The 21,643-nt window shown below is 28.2% G+C and overlaps 1 long non-coding RNA gene across 1 annotated transcript; it reads right to left on the minus strand.

Annotated features, from left to right (window-relative positions):
• Window positions 1–764: 764 nt before the first annotated feature.
• Window positions 765–1,807, minus strand: LOC140184339 (uncharacterized). The gene is made up of 2 exons (XR_011880791.1): window positions 1,283–1,807; window positions 765–1,082 (listed from the first exon to the last, which is right to left on the minus strand). It is a non-coding gene; the product is annotated as an uncharacterized lncRNA (long non-coding RNA).
• Between the last annotated feature and the right edge of the window lie 19,836 nt (window positions 1,808–21,643).

Genomic DNA, 21,643 nt, shown 5'->3' on the forward strand with positions numbered 1-21,643 from the left:
GATATCTGAATGCACAATTTCAAGTAATCTTCTGGCTCTCTATGACTTTTCTGTGGGGAATGGATCTCTGTGCTTCTTTTCCAGTTGACAAATCTCACAAACACAATTGGGAATATGAATCCGTGGTAGGCCAGAAATAAGTCCTTTTCTTGACAGGTAGTTTAGGCCAAAAAAATGAAAATGCCCAAATCGCATGTGCCATAACCAATTATCATCAAGTATCACAGAACTCATGCAAGAGGGATTAACATGTTGAATTTTTAATGGAAACATTCTATTTGAAGTAATCTTTGCTTTATCTATGAACCTTCCGTTGTTGTCAAACAGTGTAGTATCCACGATAAGTTATCATCTTATATCCCTTCTCAGATAATTGCCCCATACTCAGTGAATTGTAATCAAGTTCAAAAGTATAAAAAATATCAGAAATATAACTCAAAGAACTATCTTTCAATCTAATTGGTATGTGCCATTTTTCTTCAATATGAATCTTTGTACTATTACCAAACTTCAATAATAATTTAACTGAATCATCTAGTGAAGAAAATAACTCCTTTCTATCAGACATATGATTACTACAGGCATTATCCAAGCACCATATATTTTCATCTTCAGCACATGAATTACTTGTAACAAATAAAGTTTAAGTACCCGGATTAACATTAATAGTTTGATGCTGATTTTCTGTAATATGTGCTTGATTGTTATTCACCATTTTAAATCTGCAACCTGCTACTTTGTGTCCATATTTTTCACAATAAAAGTAGTTGAAATTGGTTCTTTCTTGATAAAAATTGCTTCAACCTCTTCCTCAGTTGACAGACCTAAAATTTGTTTCACCTTTTCCTTGATTAGGTGGTGTAAAGTTATTATAACTTCCTTGGTTGTAATTTCCACGACCTCTACCTCTGAAACTTCCTCTGCCTCTACTTTAAAAATTAAAACCATGACCTCATCTTTCTTGTGTACGGCTTGATTCTGCAACATTGTTTAAATTCACTTGACTTTTCAGGGCTTCCTTGGTTGATTTTTTTACTTCTCTAATATTCTACTGATGTGGCTTTCCATGGTTCCTTGCAACTCTGCAATCGTCATAGTATCCATATCGTGAGACTCTAGTATCGTAATCACCACATGGTCATACTTCATTGGTATGGTGCGAAGAATTTTCTCCACCACTTTGCTATCGGACATATCTTCTCCATAAACTCTCATCTTATTGACAAGATCTGTAACACGAGTAAAATGTTGCTCAACAGTTTCTGAACTATACATCTCATACCTTTCATATTCTCTTCTGAAAGACTGTAGCTTTACTTTTTGAGTTTTATCTACACCTTTATATGATAGCTTCAACGTATTCCATGCCTCTTTTGCACTTTTGGCATTTGCTATTTTGCCAAACACCGAATTTGAGATAGCACCAATTGATCTCTCCTCTGTTGGGAAGCATCTGCTCCTTCTTGCAAACCTGGTTCAATGAAATTTCACAGGTTCTGGGCTTTCAAATGGGTAGACATCAAAGTCTCCCAATAATTAAAATCAAGTTTCCTATCTAACTTGGGACCGGACCACACAATATTAAAAGTGTTTGCCATACCAACTCTATGAATAAATAACTATGTGAGAATTCTCTCACACTTCACAAACTCTCAAACACCAGGAGCTGATACCAAATGTAAATATAATACTTACATTATATTAGCCCCAAGATCACTTATTCACATAAATAGCACTACCATATTTTTCATCACTCAAACTTACTAACAATCAAGAGATAATTTTTGAAACAAACATCTAGCATTTTTTATTCATGGAGAGATAATTAATAACATACATATGAAGTCTTTATATAGGCAAACCTTCATAATAAAATTTTAATTTTTATAACAACTAAGCACTAGTTGTAATGATTCAAGAAATAATAAGTAGAAACTTTGACTAGTCAAATTTCTTGTTCAATTTTATTTCAAATTCTTAGTCATCAATCTTGAAGCTTCCAATTCATGATTATTCATCATTCTTCTAGTATAGAAGTGATAAGTGCAACTTGTTCATAATTTTTCTAACTTAATTTGTAGCCTCCAATTTTGACTAGGAGATAAAATTTGACTTGTGATTCTTTTAATTTCTAGTTTCATCCCTTATAATTCTTATAACTTTTAATTTCATGATAGTTCTAATATGGTATAATTGTACTACTCTCTTAAATATTCTTGATTTAATTTTCTAACAAAAAATATTTAAATAATATCATCCAAAATGTAATACGCAAGGCTGCTGTGGTTGTTGCCGCGAAGTTCACAATCGGAAGGAGGGACAACAGCAGAGCAGAGAGGTGCGCAATGCTACAAAATTAACGACAACAGGGGCGACACACAAAATGCTGTAGAATTGATGACAGCAAAGAGGCACACGACGTTAATAATTTAGTATTATAATAACTAGGTGGATTTAATTGGCCCTCAAAAGTAACGAAAGAGAAGCATGATTACTCAGATCTCAAAATTTGAAAAGGCTATTGGACTTTATTTCGAAATAATGTGGACTCAAATCTCTTGACTTTGATGGGAGTAATAAAACATCTCAAATGATGCTTTAACTTTTTATTTAGTAATTAATTAAAGGTGTTTCCACAAAAATGTAAATTATTTCCCACTTCTTAATTAAGCTAATTTTAAATTTTTAATCATATTCTTTTAATCCATTATTAGGCATTGTGCTTGCAAGTGATATCCCCATTCCCCACCATTAATAAACCCAATTATAGTCTAATGGAAGCACCTACCTTACCTGCTTCATTATCCAATCCCTTTGTCTTGATAAACACCGCATGCACCACTAATTTCATCGATTGATAAATTAATAACTATTACTTTTAGAATGTGATGTCAAGTGTAGTTTACAAAATTGACGTGTCTGAGATATGATATTTATACTAAATCACAAATAGGCTTTCCAAAATGTGTCTTTCTTTTCATATATTCCTATTTTATAATCTTATATCTATGTAAGTTTATATTGTCTTCTACTACTCACATCCTTATCAGTGTCTTAGTGAAGTGGAATGCCAGGTCAATGAGGCATTCAACATAACTATATCATTATGCAAATTGCAACAAGGACCGTATCAAGCTGAAGAACTATTAACCAAATAAGTAATTTAGTTAAGAAGTTCTATTTAACGACAAACAGGTGTCAAAGTATTAAATATATTTTTTTAACCTATTTAGATGGATATTAAATGATTAATTCACATATCTGCTTAAATGAGACTCAGATCTATGACAAGTTAATAGTTGGTCAACCAAATTAAGAGATATCGTAAAAAATAATTTTTTTTATTAAATGATTAAAATTTTTAATGTTTTAAAATCTTTATTGTATAACATACATATCCTACCAAAATACTTAACATAGTGGCTATGTTAGCTATGATTAGTAATTTAATATACTATAGCTAGGTTAGGCCATGATTAACAATTGATGACACTCAACTTTCCTAGTGTGTTTTGATTATTGTCTAATGTACCGAATGTCATGCCTTGCATTGGTTGGTTCCAAAATATAAAACAAAGAAAAATCCACAATGGGTATGACGTGCCCCAATAGAAATGTTATGTCTACAATAAATTTAAAAGTAATTTATTGGGTTAACCACCAAAAACGCTACGCTGACAGAAATACACCCGAATTTTATTATCGACAAAAATATTTTTAAATAATTTAAAAACATAACAACAATACCCAATAGTAAATATATATTTTCAAAAAATGTCTTAAAGAATGAATTTTGATGTGATTTTTTACAAGAATAATCAAAAAGATAAGATATTATTATTCTTAAAATTTTATAATTTTTTTTAAGTATATATTTTTTTGTGATTTTTTAAAAGTATTATTAGTTGTTAACAAAAAATTACAAGAAAAATATATACTCAATGAAAAATCACCAAATTTTAAGGATACTAATATCTCATTTTTTTAATCATGCTTGCAAAAAATTGTATTAAAATTCAATCTCTAATATATTTTTTGAGAAATACATATTTAATGTTAGATAATCTTGCAAAAAAAAACTAGCATTAAATATGTATTTCTCAAAAAATACATTAGAGATTGAATTTTGATGCAATTTTTTGCAAGCATAATCAAAAAAATGAGATATTATTATTCTTAAAATTTAGTGATTTTTTGTTAAGTATATATTATTTTATAATTTTTTAAAAGTATTATTGGTTGTTAACAAAAATAATTATAAAAAATTATATACTTAACAAAAAATTACTAATTTTTATGTATAATAATATATTATTTTGTAATTGAGTATATACCCATTTTGGTCCTCAAAGAATTTCAGACGGGACATTTTAGTTCCCAACTAAAATTAATTACTCGATTGGTCCCTAACAATTAATTCCGTCAGTCACTTAGGTTCTTTATTCCGTTAATTCTAACGGAGGACAAAATAGTCCCTGATAACTCTAATAGGAGAACAAAATGGTCCCTAATCTCTTCTGTTCAGAAACGATACTGTTCTCTCCCAATTTCCATCATATCTCGCATAACACTAACAGTCTAACACTATAACTTCAAACTACACAATGCACACTCTATAAATTTAATGTTCACAAGAAAACAAAATCATCAACTTGTTCTCAATCAATTCATATTCAGGAAACTAATGCTTATGTCTCTTAACTAGTTGTCGTCTTCGATAGATCCCATGAATCTAGACAGCAAGTCCAATTTGTTAAGACTCGTTGTCGTCGTTGCCATCTCCCTCCTCCTCTGCCCTAACATCTCTATGACCACATTGTCCACCACTCCGATCGCTTCTTTCAGCTTCTTCTCCGTTGAGCGGCAACAGTGAAATTGCTCGTTGTAATAGCTTGAATGCGAGGTTGAAGCTGTTTGTCAACTTGGACTTCGGAAAAGAAGGAATGAAGCACTCAGTGTCTATTTCAAATGAGAATTTGCATATGATATCGAAGGAGAATCTTCTCATGATGTTCTAGTGTCCAACAATCTATATTGCTTGTCGGAGAGTGGAGAAAGGCGGGCCCTTGGAGTAGTTGTGGGACTTGGTCTTGAGGATGTCGTGGACGTTGTCGGGGTTGGAGGTGATGTTATCAAAGACGTGGAAGTGGATGCTTTTGGTGGGTAAAGTGCAGAGGAGGTGGATGTACCAATCACAAAGATTTAGAAAGTGTGTGGTCCATGACATATTGAGGTAGGTGCGACACTTGTGACAGTTACACCATGGTTTAATCTTGGAGCTAAAGAGGAGGAAGAAAAAGATGAAAAAGAAGACTGTGAAGGTGAAGAAGGAGAGTATGAATGTTAGGGTTATGCGAGATATGATAAAAATTGGGGAAGAACAGTGTCGTTTTCGAATAAAAGGGTTAGAGATCACTTTGTCTCTCGTTAGAGTTGTCAGGGATCATTTTGTCCCATGTTAGAGTTTTTAGGGACCATTTTGTCTTTTGTTAGAGTTGACGGAGTCAAGGACCTAAGTGACTGACGGAATTAATTGTTTGGGACCAATCGAGTAATTAATTTTAGTTGGAGGCTAAAATGTCTGGTTTGAAATTCTTTGAGGACCAAAATGAGTATATACTCTATTATTTTTATAATCATTCTTACAAAAAACTGCATTAAAATTCAATCTCTAAGGTATTTTTTGAAAATATATATTTACTGTTGGGTATTGTTGTTGTGTTTTTAAATTATTTGAAAGCATTTTTGTCGATAGTAAAATTCGAGTGTATTTTTGTCAGCGTTTGAATAATTCGAGAAAATTTTTTGTGGTTAACCCTAATTTATTTATATTGGACAATTTTAATTAGTGATTTGTACAAATAGTATGTAAACTTAAAAAGGGGGGGGGGGAGGGGAGATTCACTTTTATTATTCTTAGTTTGACTTATGGACAACTTCAAGTCATCTAATTTAACTAACCCAATTCATGATAGAGCAAAAGAAATAAATTTTCAGAAACGCACTACTGTGCATATTCACATATAAAAGGCATGGTGTGCAATTGATGGAGGGAAAAATCATACCCCACTAGTTACTTTTACAGATACAGTGGCCAAAATTAATGGCACCATCTTATAACTATGTATGTAGTTGTGGAAATAGCACATACTTTTCTATATCAAACCATTAGCAATACAACAAATACAAAGGGACCAAGAAATCAGAAAGCACGTATATGTATATTATTGATGATCTCTCTTGGACTTTTGCTTTCCACATAGATCGAACAATATACGTTGCTCCATGTTAGACATTGCTGGTTTCTATTTATGTCTCTATCTCATAGGCAAAAGGAGAAAAAGCTATTCATTTTTAAACTATAAAGAAAAGTTTCATTAAATATTTTTAAATTATCTTTTTAACACAAAAGAATTCTCATTTATATTATATATATTGCACTATCTTGCTTGTTGTTTCATTTATTTATTTTTGAATTTAAGTTATTATATTAACATATTAAAATTATGATTTAATTACTCTGTTGGTCTTTATAGTTTCGCGAAATTTTTAATTAGGTCACTATACTTTTTTTCCTTTAAATTGTTGGGAATAAGTAGTATGACCACAATCTAATCAATTACGTGTCAAATAATTTGTTATTGTTTAAAATGTTAATATAATAAGGTCTTTGATTAAATTTAGAGATTTATCATTGTGATAGTGATCATAATATTGAGAGATAAATCTTTTATAATTTAATATAAATTATTCTTGGTGATATGTTTATTAAAAAGGACATTAATAATAATCTGGAAAGATCAATATATATATAATGGTCTTCATTGGATGAAGATTAATAGAACTCATTTATTAAATTATATATGTAGATGGTGCATATAGAGATATGACCATTGAACTGACTCACTTTGAGAATTCCTAATGGTTATAATTACCGTATATTTGTCAATAGGATACTCTCAAGATGAACATGGTGATAGAGTTTCCTTTGACCTGCGACTATCATAGTAATTAACAATGTATTTATTATACTTTGATTCCGGACACCTAATACCCTAGGGTGCTAGTTGAATGGATATTGGGTATAATTTAAATACTTGTAGAATTAATGATTAGTCAATAAGAAATCCGTCAACTCTCGATAAAGAGTTTGAGCTCTATGATTATAATGACTGAGATGAATGAAACATTGGCCAAGGAGATTGAATGAATGAAGAAATGAGTTTCTTAGGTCATTTACAGTTCATTATAATAATGGTAACAAGTTAGAGTTTGACAATTAAACCATACTCTAAGGGTTAACCAAGAGCTGGAAAGATGGAAGGAATTATACTTTGTTCTTTCGAGGTTCTTAGTAAAAATAGATTACTTCAAACTATCGGGTCGTTGAGGAGTGTTGCTAGACGCCAATCTTGATTAGTAAATTTAGTATGACTAATTTACTACCCGCTTAGTATTGAACCTATGGGGTCACACACTAACGAGTGTTCTAATCTTTGCTGTAGAATTATTTAATTATTATTTTGATTTGATCAAATAAATAATTATATTAATTCAAACGGAATATTATTATATTCTTTGCTAGCACCAAGAATATAATAATAGTATGATAATTGAGAATATTATATGAGATTTGAGAATAATTGGTTATTCTATTTCTAAACTTGAATTCTAAATTTGGATGAGATCCTAATTGATTTTGTTTCAAATTAAGTTATGATATGATTTATAAATTTTAAGGATTTAGATTTAGAATTTGAAGATATGGTTTAAATTTGAATTGAGAATAAAATTTAAAATTAGTAACAAATCTCATACTATATATATGTGTGTCAAGAGTAGAGAAAATGTGTGAGAATAAAACACAAGAGTTTTAATCCTTTACCTCTACACACATAAACGTATGTGAGCCTGATTCTTGGAGAAGAATTTTATGGCGTGCAAAGGGTTGCAAGAGGTTTCTCAATTTAGATCAAATGTCCATTGGTCAAGGAGTTGACAGCAAAAGTTGGTCTCGGTGTAGATACGCATAGCGCCTTCGTACCATCAAAGGAGAATAAAATTTTTTACTAAAGCGTCTAAAGGTATTTAGATCTGATCTATATTATATATTGTTTATTAGAATAAAGTTTAAGCATAAAATAAATCTTTAGGATTACCTTATTTTTCTTCCGTTGCGTGTTATGAACACATGGTAATCCTTCAATGGTATAAGAGCTTTGCCTTTTTGAGTTTAAATTTTTATTCCTATTTTCTTAAAGTTTGTGAATTAATAGGATTAATTCAAATTGTTTTTAAGCATGTGATGTATTTATTTTCATTGAGATGGTTTTCTAATAAATTAATAATTAATTTATTTTAATTATTTAATTGTGATTAAATTATCATTCTTTTAATATAAAAGTTATATTTATAATCAAATTTTTTATTTGATTTTATTTATATATTAAGTTTTATTGTGATTTTGATCACAATAAAAGGAATAAGATGCAAAATATCTTTTGTTTGTTTCTTATACATATAGGTGTATATATAAAAGTCAAATTTGATTTGATAATTTTTTAAGGCTAAACGTTAGTACATGAAAAATCAAATTTTGATTTGATTGATGTGTTTCGAACACTATAATTTTAGAAATTAATTTTTCTAATGTTCTTGATTATAAAGAGCGGCCTGACAACCAGGAATTTTATTTTCAAAATAATAACCAGTGTATACATTTGATGTATTAAGGATTTAATTTTATATTTTTACCTAGACAACCTAGGAGTATAAAATTTAATTCAAGAATACTGATAGAAATTCTCTAACAATAGAGATAAGTTCTAAAAGTTAGGATATTGTCAAAAATAAATTTATCTCTTGTTTATAAGGAACGACCTGACAACCAGAAGACTTGTAATCACGGATAGAATTTATTCATGTATATGATGATGCATAAGGAGAATTAATTTAATACTTGAACCTAGACAACCTAGGGGTATAAAATATAATTGTCTGACAACCAGATAATTATTTTGGATTATAATTATATGGGATATAATTTAATCATATTTATTTGGAATAGGTATGAGTAACAACTTGACAACCAAAGTACTCATTTACGATTCTAAATAATTTTGCCAGAAATATAGATTTCTTGATTTACTTTTATATTTTAAATTTTAAATATGTCCATCTTTCGTATGGCATACTTGAAAATAATAAATTGGCTATACATTGAAAATTGTTCTTATGTATAAAAGGATTTCATGGACATAATAATCCTATTGAAATAATATTGTCCAATAAATTTGGTAATAAAATAGTACTTGTGAAGTATCTAAAATATTATTTTACTATAATATAGGTTGTTTTGACAATCATGAGTTCTAATTTCAAAAGCATATACCCGCTATTTATTACTAAATATCTTGAGAAGATGTATGGTGCCCAAAGTAAGATAGTATGATCATCAAAGATTTTATTTAAACTAGTGGGAGTATTAGACTATATATTTTGAATTAAACAACTTTAGAAATTGAAATGCCATTAGGCAAATGACTTTTGTGAGAATTGTTCTTGCAAGCATTTTTGAAGATTTATTTTGTTACAAACAATTTATAATTGGCCTTAATATTTGTGACCTTTTTAGAAAAACTCAATACGAGTATTGAGGATGCCAATCAAAATTGCTCTTAAGGGTTGGTTTGACTAATAATAAAGATATTGAGTATTTTTATTATAAGAGCTTAAAGTAAAATCTCTAATTATCTAATTGATATTCTATTGAATAGAAAATGAGATTCTCTCAATGCACAAATATTAGTACTCTATGTACCCAATCATGTTTAAAAAATATGAAATTTGATTTAGTTGAGTATCATTGTTTGTTAAATATTTGGACTACATTTTAAAAATGTTGCTAAATTAACAAATTTCTCACTAAATCATTTTTTATCCATATGAGATATAGAAAAGGCATAAGTTGAAACTCAAGAACATTAGAGTTTGGAGATGTCTTATATGTGTTAAGAGATTGCACAATAATAGAATTGATATTAGGTCCAATAAACGAGATTTATTGGTTACCCTAAAGAAATAATGAGATTATTTTTACACTATTCTTATGATAAAGTATCTGTAATAAGAGGTTAAACTCTTTTTTTAGAAAAGAGATTCCATCTTAAAGAAAGAGTGGGAGTAACAATTACTTTTATTAGAATTGTATATCACTCAATAGAGGATATACTTTCTTCTGAAAATATAAAAGGTTTGATGGTCAAACTAACTTTTCGAAAAGATAGCCAATTTGTATAATGATATAATTCTATAAAGATAGATCTAATGGTTACTTAAATTTTTTATAATCATGTTCAATAAGGATTGTCCTTAAAATAAAATTATGCACTATTGTAGTGGGAGATTTCAAGTTTTAAGAAAATGAGATATTTATTATGCACTAGGTATATTTTGCAAAAGGTCAAGCAAACATGCTTAAGAACAAAGGTGTTTAAGGTCAAAAGAGTTTTGATAAACACAAATGTGCTTTGAAAATTATACACATGACTGATTGGCTCTAGTGCAAGTGGGAGATTATTGTGATAATAGTATGCCCAAGATCCAATCTATCATGATTGGCTCTCGTGCAAGTGGGAGCTTGTTGGGAATAAGTAGTATGACCACAATCCAATCAATCACGTGTCAAATAATTTGTTATTGTTATTATATTAAAATATTAATATAATTAGGTTCTTGATTAAATTTAGAGATTTATCAGTGTGATAGTGATCATAATATTGAGAGATAAATCTTTTATAATTTAATCTAAATTGTTCTTGGTTATAGGTTTATTAAAAAGGACATTAATAATAATCCGGAAAGATCAATATATATATATATATATATATATATATATATATATATATATATATATATATATATATATATATATATATATATATATATAATGGTCTTCATTGGATGAAGATTAATAGATCTCATTTATTAAATTATATATATAGATGATGCATATAGAGATATGACCATTGAACTGACTCACTTTAAGAATTCCTAATGGTTATAATTACTGTATATTTGTCAATAGGATATTCTCAAGATGAACATGGTGATAGAGTTTCCTTTGACCTGCGACTATCATAGTAATTAACAATGTATTTATTATACTTTGATTCCGGACACCTAATACCCTAGGGTGCTAGTTGAATGGATATTGGATATAATTTAAATACTTGTAGAATTAATGATTAGTCAATAAGGAATCCGTCAACTCTCGGTAAAGAGTTTGAGTTCTATGATTATAATGACTGAGATGAATAAAACCTTGGCCAAGGGGATTGAATGAATGAAGAAATGAGTTTTTTAGGTCATTCACACTTCATTATAATAATGGTAACAAGTTAGAGTTTGACAATTAAACCATACTCTAAGGGTTAACCAAGAGCTGAAAAAATGGAAGGAATTATACTTTGTTCTTCTGAGATTCTTAGTAAAAATCGATTACTTCAAACTATCGGGTCGTTGAGGAGTGTTGCTAGACGCCAACCTTGATTAGTAAATTTAGTATGACTAATTTTCTACCCGCTTAGTATTGAACCTATGGGGTCACACACTAACGAGTGTTCTAATCTTTGCTGTAAAATTATTTAATTATTATTTTGATTTGATCAAATAAATAATTATATTAATTCAAATAGAATATTATTATATTCTTTGCTAGCACCAAAAATATAATAATAGTATGATAATTGAGAATATTATATGAGATTTGAGAATAATTGGTTATTCTATTTCTAAACTTGAATTTTAAATTTGGATGAGATTCTAACTGATTTTGTTTCAAATTAAGTTATGATATGATTCATAAATTTGAAGGATTCAGATTTAGAATTTGAAGATATGGTTTAAATTTGAATTGAGAATCAAATTTAAAATTAGTAACAAATCTCATACTATATATATGTGTGTCAAGAGTAGAGGAAATGTGTTAGAATAAAACACAAGGGTTTTATTGCTTTACCTCTACACACATAAACGAATGTGAGCCTGATTCTTGGAGAAAAATTTTATGGCGTGCAAAGGGTTGCAAGAGGTTTCTCAATTTAGATCAGATGTCGATTGATCAAGGAGTTGACAGTAAAGGTTGGTCTCGGTGTGGATACGCATAGCGCCTTCGTACCATCGAAGGAGAATAAAGTTTTTTACTAAAGCGTCTAAAGGTATTTAGATCTGATCTATATTATATATTGTTTATTGAAATAAAGTTTAAGTACAAAACAGATCTTTAGGATTACTTTATTTTTTTTCCGTTGCGTGTTATGAACACATGGTAATCCTTCATAAATTGGGTTCCTGTACCAAATTTCTTTTCAATTAGGTCCTCTTGACAGTAATTAGCTTAATTTTATAAGGATCTAACTAAAAATAAAAAAATTGATGCAGAAATCCAAATAAAAAAAAGGTGTAGGGACCTAATTAAAAAAATTAGTGTAAAGACTTAATTAAATGAAAAAAAAATACAAAGACCTAATTAAAAATTTTGTGAAACTATAAGAGAATAATTAAACCTAAAATTATTACCTAGCTAGTATATAACAATACAGAATACAAAAATAATCATATGAGTGGTTATAGAAGATAACCTATATATAGCACATGTATCATGTATGTAACATATGGCCATGATGAGGACTTTGAAGTACAAAGAGATAATGCACAAAGTATATAATTTACTGTACTCATCATATATATCCAGCATATGTATATTATCATCATCAATCATTAAAGCTTTGAAACCTTGGCACGTTCACATCAACCCTAACAATAATAGGAAGCATCTGATCATGTCATATAAATCTTAAAAGGAAAGGTTAATAGTATCTCAGCTGTTTGTTATGCATGTCACATAGACCCACCATTTTGTTGTATGAATTGAAATCTTCTCAAGATTGGAAGCCGCATTTTGGAAGAATGGAAAGGAAAATGTACACACATCCAAAAAATAAAAGACTACTATCAAGTAGCTTTTGAAAACAAATAAAGTAAATTTCCACCATACAATTAAATTAAACATAAAATCAGATATATTTGAAGATATCCTGAATTTGGAAAGCATCATAAAGTCATTTAATTTCATTGTTCATAAATCATGCCCCGCATTTCCTTGTATAGTGCTAAAATTGTCTTCAATTCCACAATGAGCGGAGTGGAACAATAATTCTGATATGCAAAATTATGTTGTATAGTACGACTATAAATTTTGCCTTATATTAACTCATAGAAGTGCAATAAATTTTTAAATAGAATTTCAATTCATGTCGAATTAATTATTGACCTATCATAAAAAAAAAACCAAAATAATAAATATTGTATACAATAGCATACAATATCAAATTTGATAAAAATAAAAAAATAAATAAAATAGTATTAGAGCACAAATGTTAACAGAAAATAATATAATTATGTAATTAAAAATATGATTATGTAATTAAATATCAGTTAAATATCATTTACACTTTTAGCATGAAGATAATAAAATTATGTAATTAAATAAATATTAACAGAAACAATTATAAAAACTATAGAATTAATTAATAAGAACGAACTTAAATTTTTTATTTTAATTTTTAAATAAAGAAAATTTAAAAGTACAAAATATTCAACAAAAAATAAGAATTATAATAAAGATATGAATTCAGAAGCATATATCATATTAATTTTTATTCCAAAAAAAGAAAAACACTAAAAAGAAATATCAATATATTATCATATCAATATTACCATCATCTTATATGCAATTATATATAACTGCACCATCAATTTTGAAAGAGGAAAAATATATCTTTTGTCTTTTGAAATTTGTTAAAAATTTTAAAAGTATCTTTAAATTTTATTTTATTTTAATTTTATCTTAAAAATTTTCTATTTGCATCAAATATATCATTGGTGGCTAATTTTTTAAAAAATTTAGAATCAATTTAACAACATTTTCACAAAATTAAAACAATTTTTAACACAAGCAAATCAAACATAATTGTCATGCATTATTATTGGATTGATTTTAAATTTTTTAAAAATTTAGCCATCAAAAATATATTTAATACAAATCTTAAATTTTAAAGATAAAATTAAAATAAATAAAATTTAAACTTTTTGATAAATTTTAGAGGAAAACAAATATACCTTACCCATTTTAAAAGTATTTGGGATTCACAGATTTTAATTGATCTAGTTCTATTGCTCAGCTGTTTATTACTACTTTTTATTCTGATGAACGCCTATTCTTCAAGCGTATAGTAGTTTCTTGAGGAACCAATGCAAAGTGTCGCCAAACTTGAGACAGCAACATTTCAGATTATGACACAGAATTGGGCATGTTATGTGGCAAGCAACCGTTTTAATGTGTGGCCATCATGAAAATAATATGCTAACAACCTCGTGCTAATTAAAGAAAGAAAAGGTCAATCATTATACATATACTACATACTGTCCACTTCATTCTCATCAATAATATGGGCAAAGAATTGAATATGGTTAAGAAGGACTTGTCCATTCAAAATCCTCCCTCTCCCCCACATTTACAGATTTACTTGTTACATAATCTTTCTTTTTTGTCCACCTAATTATCACCATGTATTATTATGGTTTTTAATTGTGATTGTGATAGTAATCAACTTTCAACTATGTTATGATGAAAAAACGATAATATTAGAGAGACAATAATTTAAATTTATTTGGTTTGACTTAACAATCATAATTTAATGTTAATGAGTTATAGTTTATATGGTATAGTATTTTCATACTCATTTAAGAGGTCGCGGATTTGAATCTCCCTATTTTTAGTAAAAAAAAAATCATAATTTGATGTATATAATATATGTAATTACACAATTATTTTAGTAATAATTACGAAATGTATAAGACAACGTTTACAAAATAAAATCATTTTGGTCTATTTTAGATTATTTTTTATTGCGTCTCAAGTACTTTTTATGTGAAAATTTGTGGAGAAAAGTATAATTATTTAATGTGGCCAAAATTATTGTGATTATTTAATATTTAGAATTTAATTTGCTTTCAGATTTTTTTTATCAGAGTCATCTAATAAATATGATTAAAAATTTTATAGTGATTTGATGATCTGTAATCAAATCATCACAATATATATTTATTTTGTTAACTAAAGTAATTCCTTACAATAAACGCCGGAGCAAATAAACCATTCAATTTGAAGCAAAATTAACTTACAGTTTAATGGTTACGTTTTCCTTCCGTAAAAGCATTTTCTCCCTTATTATAGCATAAGAGCATTATTATAAGAGTAAAATTACAGTCGCAATGATAATATCCAAAAACAAATTAAAAGTTATATTTTTAAAAGTCGATGTCTGATAATATTGTGTGTTTTATAAGGGCAAGATTCATGTGATGCTAATTTAATGTGTAGACTGTATATAAGATATGTAATTGTTTACTATATATTTTTCTTATTTTTCTTATACTACATTTTTTTCTTTTGAAATTAATAAAATTTATTATCTATTATATATTTTATTATTCATTATAAAATTTAAATTAAAATATGTAATATGCCATTTTTTTATTGCAATTAAAATCAAATATTTGTATCTAAAATTAAAGAAATTTCTCCTCTTCCTCATCGTTTTCTCTCTCTTTTTCTCTTGCTTTCTTAATCTTTATTATTTCTTCGTCCATTCTATCTCTCTTATATATTATTATTAATGACTAATTATAAATTTAAAAATTAAAATATACAACATAATATTTTTTAATTATAATTAAAATTAAATTAAAATTAAAATTAAAATATAATTATATTATATTACTAATTTAACAACCAACATATAATACTCTCTCATTAAAATTAAAATAAAATATTTTCTCTAAAATTATTAAACTCTCTTCCTTCATCCTCTTATCTACGTTTCTTCTCTTTTCTATTTCACTCTATATATAACTTATAGTTTATATTTTATATTATTGATTTGACAAACCAAAATGTATCATAAGATATTTTTCATTACAATTAAAATAAAATTTTTTCCTACAAAATTAACAAACTTCCTTTCTTCTTTTTCTTCTCCTTCTCTCTCATTCTCTATCTCTCTCTACCTTTCTATATATTCTACAAAAAATAAAATTAATAAAATAATATAATTTAAATAAATTCATAAAATTATAAAAAATATATTAAGTTTATAATTAAATATAAAAATAATCTCATAATATTATTCACATAGAAAATATTATTATTATATACATATTTTTTTAGTATTTTTATTTAGGTTTAGATTGTTGTTTCTTATTTTTATTGTGATTAATAATTAGAATCAAGATTCAATTATGAGTTAATCTTATAATTATCAATATAAATTTTTATACAAATATCTAATTATTATTTTTACATAATAGAGAAAAAATATTATTTTAGAAAACAAAAATAAAAATTAATTATTTTTATTTGTACAACAGACTTAACACCTAATCAAATATAAAAATATACACATTAAAATCTTTTAAATTCTAGATAATAAATATTAAAATTAATTATTAGTAAAAAATTAAACTCTTTCATATCAAAATAGTGACTAAAAATGTTATTATTTGATTTTTTTATCTACGAAAATTCTAATTTTTTAACCGACAGAAACTTTTATCTCCTATTACTTTTTTATAAAAGTAGTTTGATTCTATAATCTTTTTGTACTATAATTTATAATATCATAATAAAATCGATATAGTTTTAAAAAATTTATATTTCCGTAATAACATTACACAAAACTACTAGTTTGTATTCTAAATTTTAATTTTTAGTAAAAAAATTTTGATACTATAATATAAAATTATTTATTTTGCAAATTAATATTATCAAATAAAAATTAATAAATTTTTATCATGCAGATTACATTACATCAATATATTTAAGAGTTTAATTAATATGTATCCTTAAAGTTATCGATTAACAAAATTTTTATAAGAAAAAAATAAAAAAATTAAAATTTTAATATATTTATTGTACATTTATTAAAATAAAAATTAAAAAATTTTACTAATAATAATAACTTTAATATTTGTCATTTTATTATGATGCCTAATATTATTACTACTGCCTACTCATCATCACTTCTGTGTTATGAAAATGACAATGTTATTCATTTTGGCCACATCTTCATTTAATTAATGATAAACTAGCTGCTAGTCTTGGATCCGAGGAATATATATTACGGTATGGGAAGAAGCTTTGCGCTTTCTACTTTCTTCTTTGATAGTTTTACCATAACATTCATCACAGAATATGCTTTCCATTTCAAAGAATAAGTGTTAAATTAAATAAATATATACATGTGTTTCTCTTTTCGATATTTGTTTATTTCCCTTGGTCCAATGAACTATTCAAACAGAGAAATCTCTACCGTTCGGTTTATTTATCTGATTTTGCATGCTATTGATGAGAGTGCGTGCTACCATGCATGCATTAACAGTAGCTTAATAAAGCTTGATTTGAAGTCTTCCCCGGGTAGCTTTGACCTACAAGAAGAATAAAAAACATGCCTATTGATTATGAATTTCAAAGGGAATCCAAAGTACTTAAGAATTTAATTGATGAAATTAAGGAAATTAAAGAAAAAAAAAATAGATTGTTGTTGACTTGCTATTATTATATGTTGTGATGTTTTTTTTTTTATCTGATCTTTCTATTGCATCTAGATTTTAAATTACAGTATACAACCGTAAATGTGACCAAAACTTGTAGAGGTGTTTATGATTTATTATTCATTATATTAATAATGAGAATATATAACAATTCAATAAAGTCAAGTGGCTAAGCGATTTACAAAATTTGTATATATGTTCAGAAATTAAAATACAAAAATTTTGATATACAGCATAAAAAATTTGATATACATCACAAACATTTTAATTTACAATACAAATTTTTAAAAAATTTTCTTCAACTTTTATATATGTTTAAAAAATTAAAATACAAAAATTATGATACACAACATAACAATTTTGATGCACATTACAAAAATTTTAGTGTATAGTACAAATTTTTAGAAATTTTGATGTGCAGCATCAAAATTTTAAAAAAATATATATATTAAAAATATTGACATCCAACCAACAATATAATATAAATAGTACAGAAATTGTTTTAAAGTACAACAATTTTGTACGTACAATTTGAAGAACCATAATTAATTTACCAACCAATAATATATATTCGTAGTAAAAATTTGTATTATGTATAAATATTTCTGTGATATAAGTACAAATTTATGTGTTATAAATAAAATTTTTTATATTATATTAATAAATTTATACTATGTGCACAAATTTTTGTGTTTTATTATGTCATTATTAAGTTTTTGTGTTCTTCAACATCAAATTATATGTTGAAAAGTGTGGAAAAGGAAAAGCAATAATACATGCACGATTTTTTTTTACTTGTATCAACTTAAATAAATTTAATTACAAAAATATTTATATGTATAGCACCAATAATAACAATTAATGTTGCTAACTACTTAACTTGGATTAGTTGAATGGTCAACTCATTTATATGTTTGTGGAAAATTTGAATTTCATCTTATATATGTAGTAATTTATTAGTTAACAATAACAAACTCTTAAATAAAACTTAAATCTATGAAAAATGGAAAAGTATGAGGAGCCAATGGAATACTTGTACAATATGTACAATAGAGGTTTATGGAGTATTAGAGATATAACCATTAGAGGGGTAAGTACTGTTTTACTCCCTAAAGTTGAGCGTGAAATCAAAACCGTCCTTCATCTAATTTTTTATTTAGAATCGTCCTTAACGTTTTTTTTTTCGTATTAAAATCGTCCTTAATAAAAGTTATAAAATTAAAAAAAAAATGCGTGTTGGGGGGGAAGGGGAAGAAAATGCGTTGGGGAGGTGGGGGAAGAAAAGGGTATACGAAGGGGGAGGAGAGGGGAGGGAAGGGAAGAGGGGGAGGGGGACGGCGCCGGTGAGCCTCCGTTGTCGCTGCCGTGACCTCCTCGTCGTCACCGCCTCCTCCAGAACTCTGATGATGATGACGATGAAGGGGGAAGGGAAGCCGCCGTCCCACCGCCACAGTCTTGCAGTTTCGCCGCTGCAGCCGCTGCCTCTCTCCTGTCCAGATCAACCGCGACCCTTTCCCCTCCTTCTCTTCTTCCCTGTCTCGGATCTCCTCGAACCAGAGCTCACCGCCGGTGAACCTCTCCTGCTTCACCACCACGCAGTAACGTGGAGTCTCCTCTGTTTCACCACCGCCGGCGAGCCTCCTTGCTTTCCTTCCCTCAGTTCCTGTCACAGAAGGAATCAGAGCCATCACTATTTGTTAGTCTGTTACCCTCCCTCCAACCCCTTGATTTGATTCTGGGTTAGTTTAGCTGGATTTTAATTTTCTGTTAGTTGATTTTAGGTTATTGAATTACTGAAAGTTATTGCTGAATTGTTGTTGTTGTTGTTGAATTAGCTTAGGTTATTGAATTTCTGTTAATGATTAATTGTATACAAGATCCATGGTTGTTGTTGTTCTTCTGCATCTGGTTATTATTGTTTTATTTTTTTTGCTTCTGATGTTCTTCCGCTGCTGGTTGAGCTTGTTGTTATCTATTGTTGTTCTTCTGCGTTTGTGCTCTGCTTCTGGTTAATGTTGAGGAAGAAGATGGGTGTTGAGGAAGAGTTCTGGGTTTGTTTTTCTGAGTTTGAGTTCTGGATCTGAAATCTGGGTTCTGATGAGGATAACGATGATGATGTTGATTTTCTGAGTTTTGGTTGATGTGATGCAGATGGTGATGGAGTGGCAGTGGGTGGGGGGTGGTGTTGGTGTTGGTGTTGGTGTTAGTGTTGGTGGTGGTGGTGGTGGTGGTTGTTGTGGCGGTGGTGTTGGTGTTGGTAGTGGTGGTGGTGGAGGAGGTAACTGTGTTGATAGTGGTGAGGGTATTTTTGTCCAAAAAAATTAAAAGGACAATTTTAATACGAAAAAAAACGTTAAGGACGATTCTAAATCGAAAATTAGATGAGGGACGGTTTTGATTCTGGCCCTCAACGTTAGGGACCAAAACCATACTTACCCCTAATGTTACTTTTTTTCATCAGCTGAAAACTTTTGAGATGAGTGGTATCATAGCATGGTATTAGAGCGCTAGATCCGAAAGGTTAAGAGTTTGATTGTTGGTGAACCCTAAAATCAGTTTAATCTTTTGGGAATATATTTATTATCCCTAATACTTAGATAGTTATTCTAGATAGTATAGAGGATGTTCATTTTATAACTCAATAACACATATTAAATTAAAAAATATCGTAGACAACAACAACAAAAAATTGACGTTGCTAACTTGCTATCCATAAGATTTATTTTCCCCTTTTTCTCGCACCATCTTTACTCAACCATAACAATAACTGCATCTTTAATTGCAATTCAAAACCACAACTGCGACTTTCATTGCAATTTAAAACCATAAATGAGATATACATGAATAAATCTACTTGGAAGAAAGTGGGGCACATGACCCCACTAAATTTAAATTTATTTAGAATCATATGCATATATATTTATATACTTTGCCCCATTTTAATATTATTTGACCTATATTAATATAAGTATAAATTATATAGAAACGATGGATGGCTAACCAATTTTATAATTAAGATTAATTAAGTTTACACGTTATTTTCTTTCATATATTTTTTATCTATATTTTCATCTATTTTTTTAGCTTTTTCTTTCTTCTCCTCAAACTTTTATATTTTATTTTTTTCTGTCCTCTTTTTTTTGCATCATCATTGTAAATTCTATTAAATTAGTAAATAATTAGTCAATAAAATAAATTTTAATAAAAAATTTAAAAATATAAATATTATATTAAATTAGGATATAGTTCATTAAAACGAAAATTTTGACACTAATTTTAAAAAATTCAATCTAAAATTAGACTGAATAGATCGAACCGAACAAACCAAACCCAAAATAGACCCAAAGCCCAATTCAACCTATTAGTCTTTAAGAAACACAACTCCCTTTCTCCCTTCAACCTCACTCACGCTGAAACATTTCAGCAAAGGGAAAAGAGCACTTTTGCTTCACCAAAAACCCTTGGCTTTGATTAAATCCATATAACTTCTCACTCCGAGTTCCGATCACCACATTGTTTGCGGCCACGCGACCACCACGTTGAGCTCTACGATTCTACCGAAATAATTTCATAGGTAAGTCTCATCTCTCATCTCAGCCTCTCATTCTCTTGAATTTTCAAAAATTTGGTGCTTTGGTTATTGAAATTCAATGTCTTGATGTTTAGGCTCAAATTAACTTGAGAAAAATATTCACTCTTGCTTGTGTGATGCTTGGATAAGGTGAGGATTATCAACCCTAGTTAATTCTTTGAGTTTGTGTATTGGGTATTGAATTTGGGTGTGATATATGTGAATTAGGCTAGTATATGTGTATATTGAAGTTGATTGAGTACATTGGAGGCTTGGTGGAGATTGGGAGGTCTTGCCTTGGAGATTTTGAACCTTGAGGGTTGCTTTTGGTGCCTTGCTGGTGTTTCGGAATATACAAAGAAATCGGCCAAGGTATGATTTAGGTTTCACGTATTTAAT

This window comes from Arachis hypogaea, chromosome 4, assembly GCF_003086295.3.
Source record: "Arachis hypogaea cultivar Tifrunner chromosome 4, arahy.Tifrunner.gnm2.J5K5, whole genome shotgun sequence".
NCBI classification, from domain to species: Eukaryota; Viridiplantae; Streptophyta; class Magnoliopsida; order Fabales; family Fabaceae; genus Arachis; species Arachis hypogaea.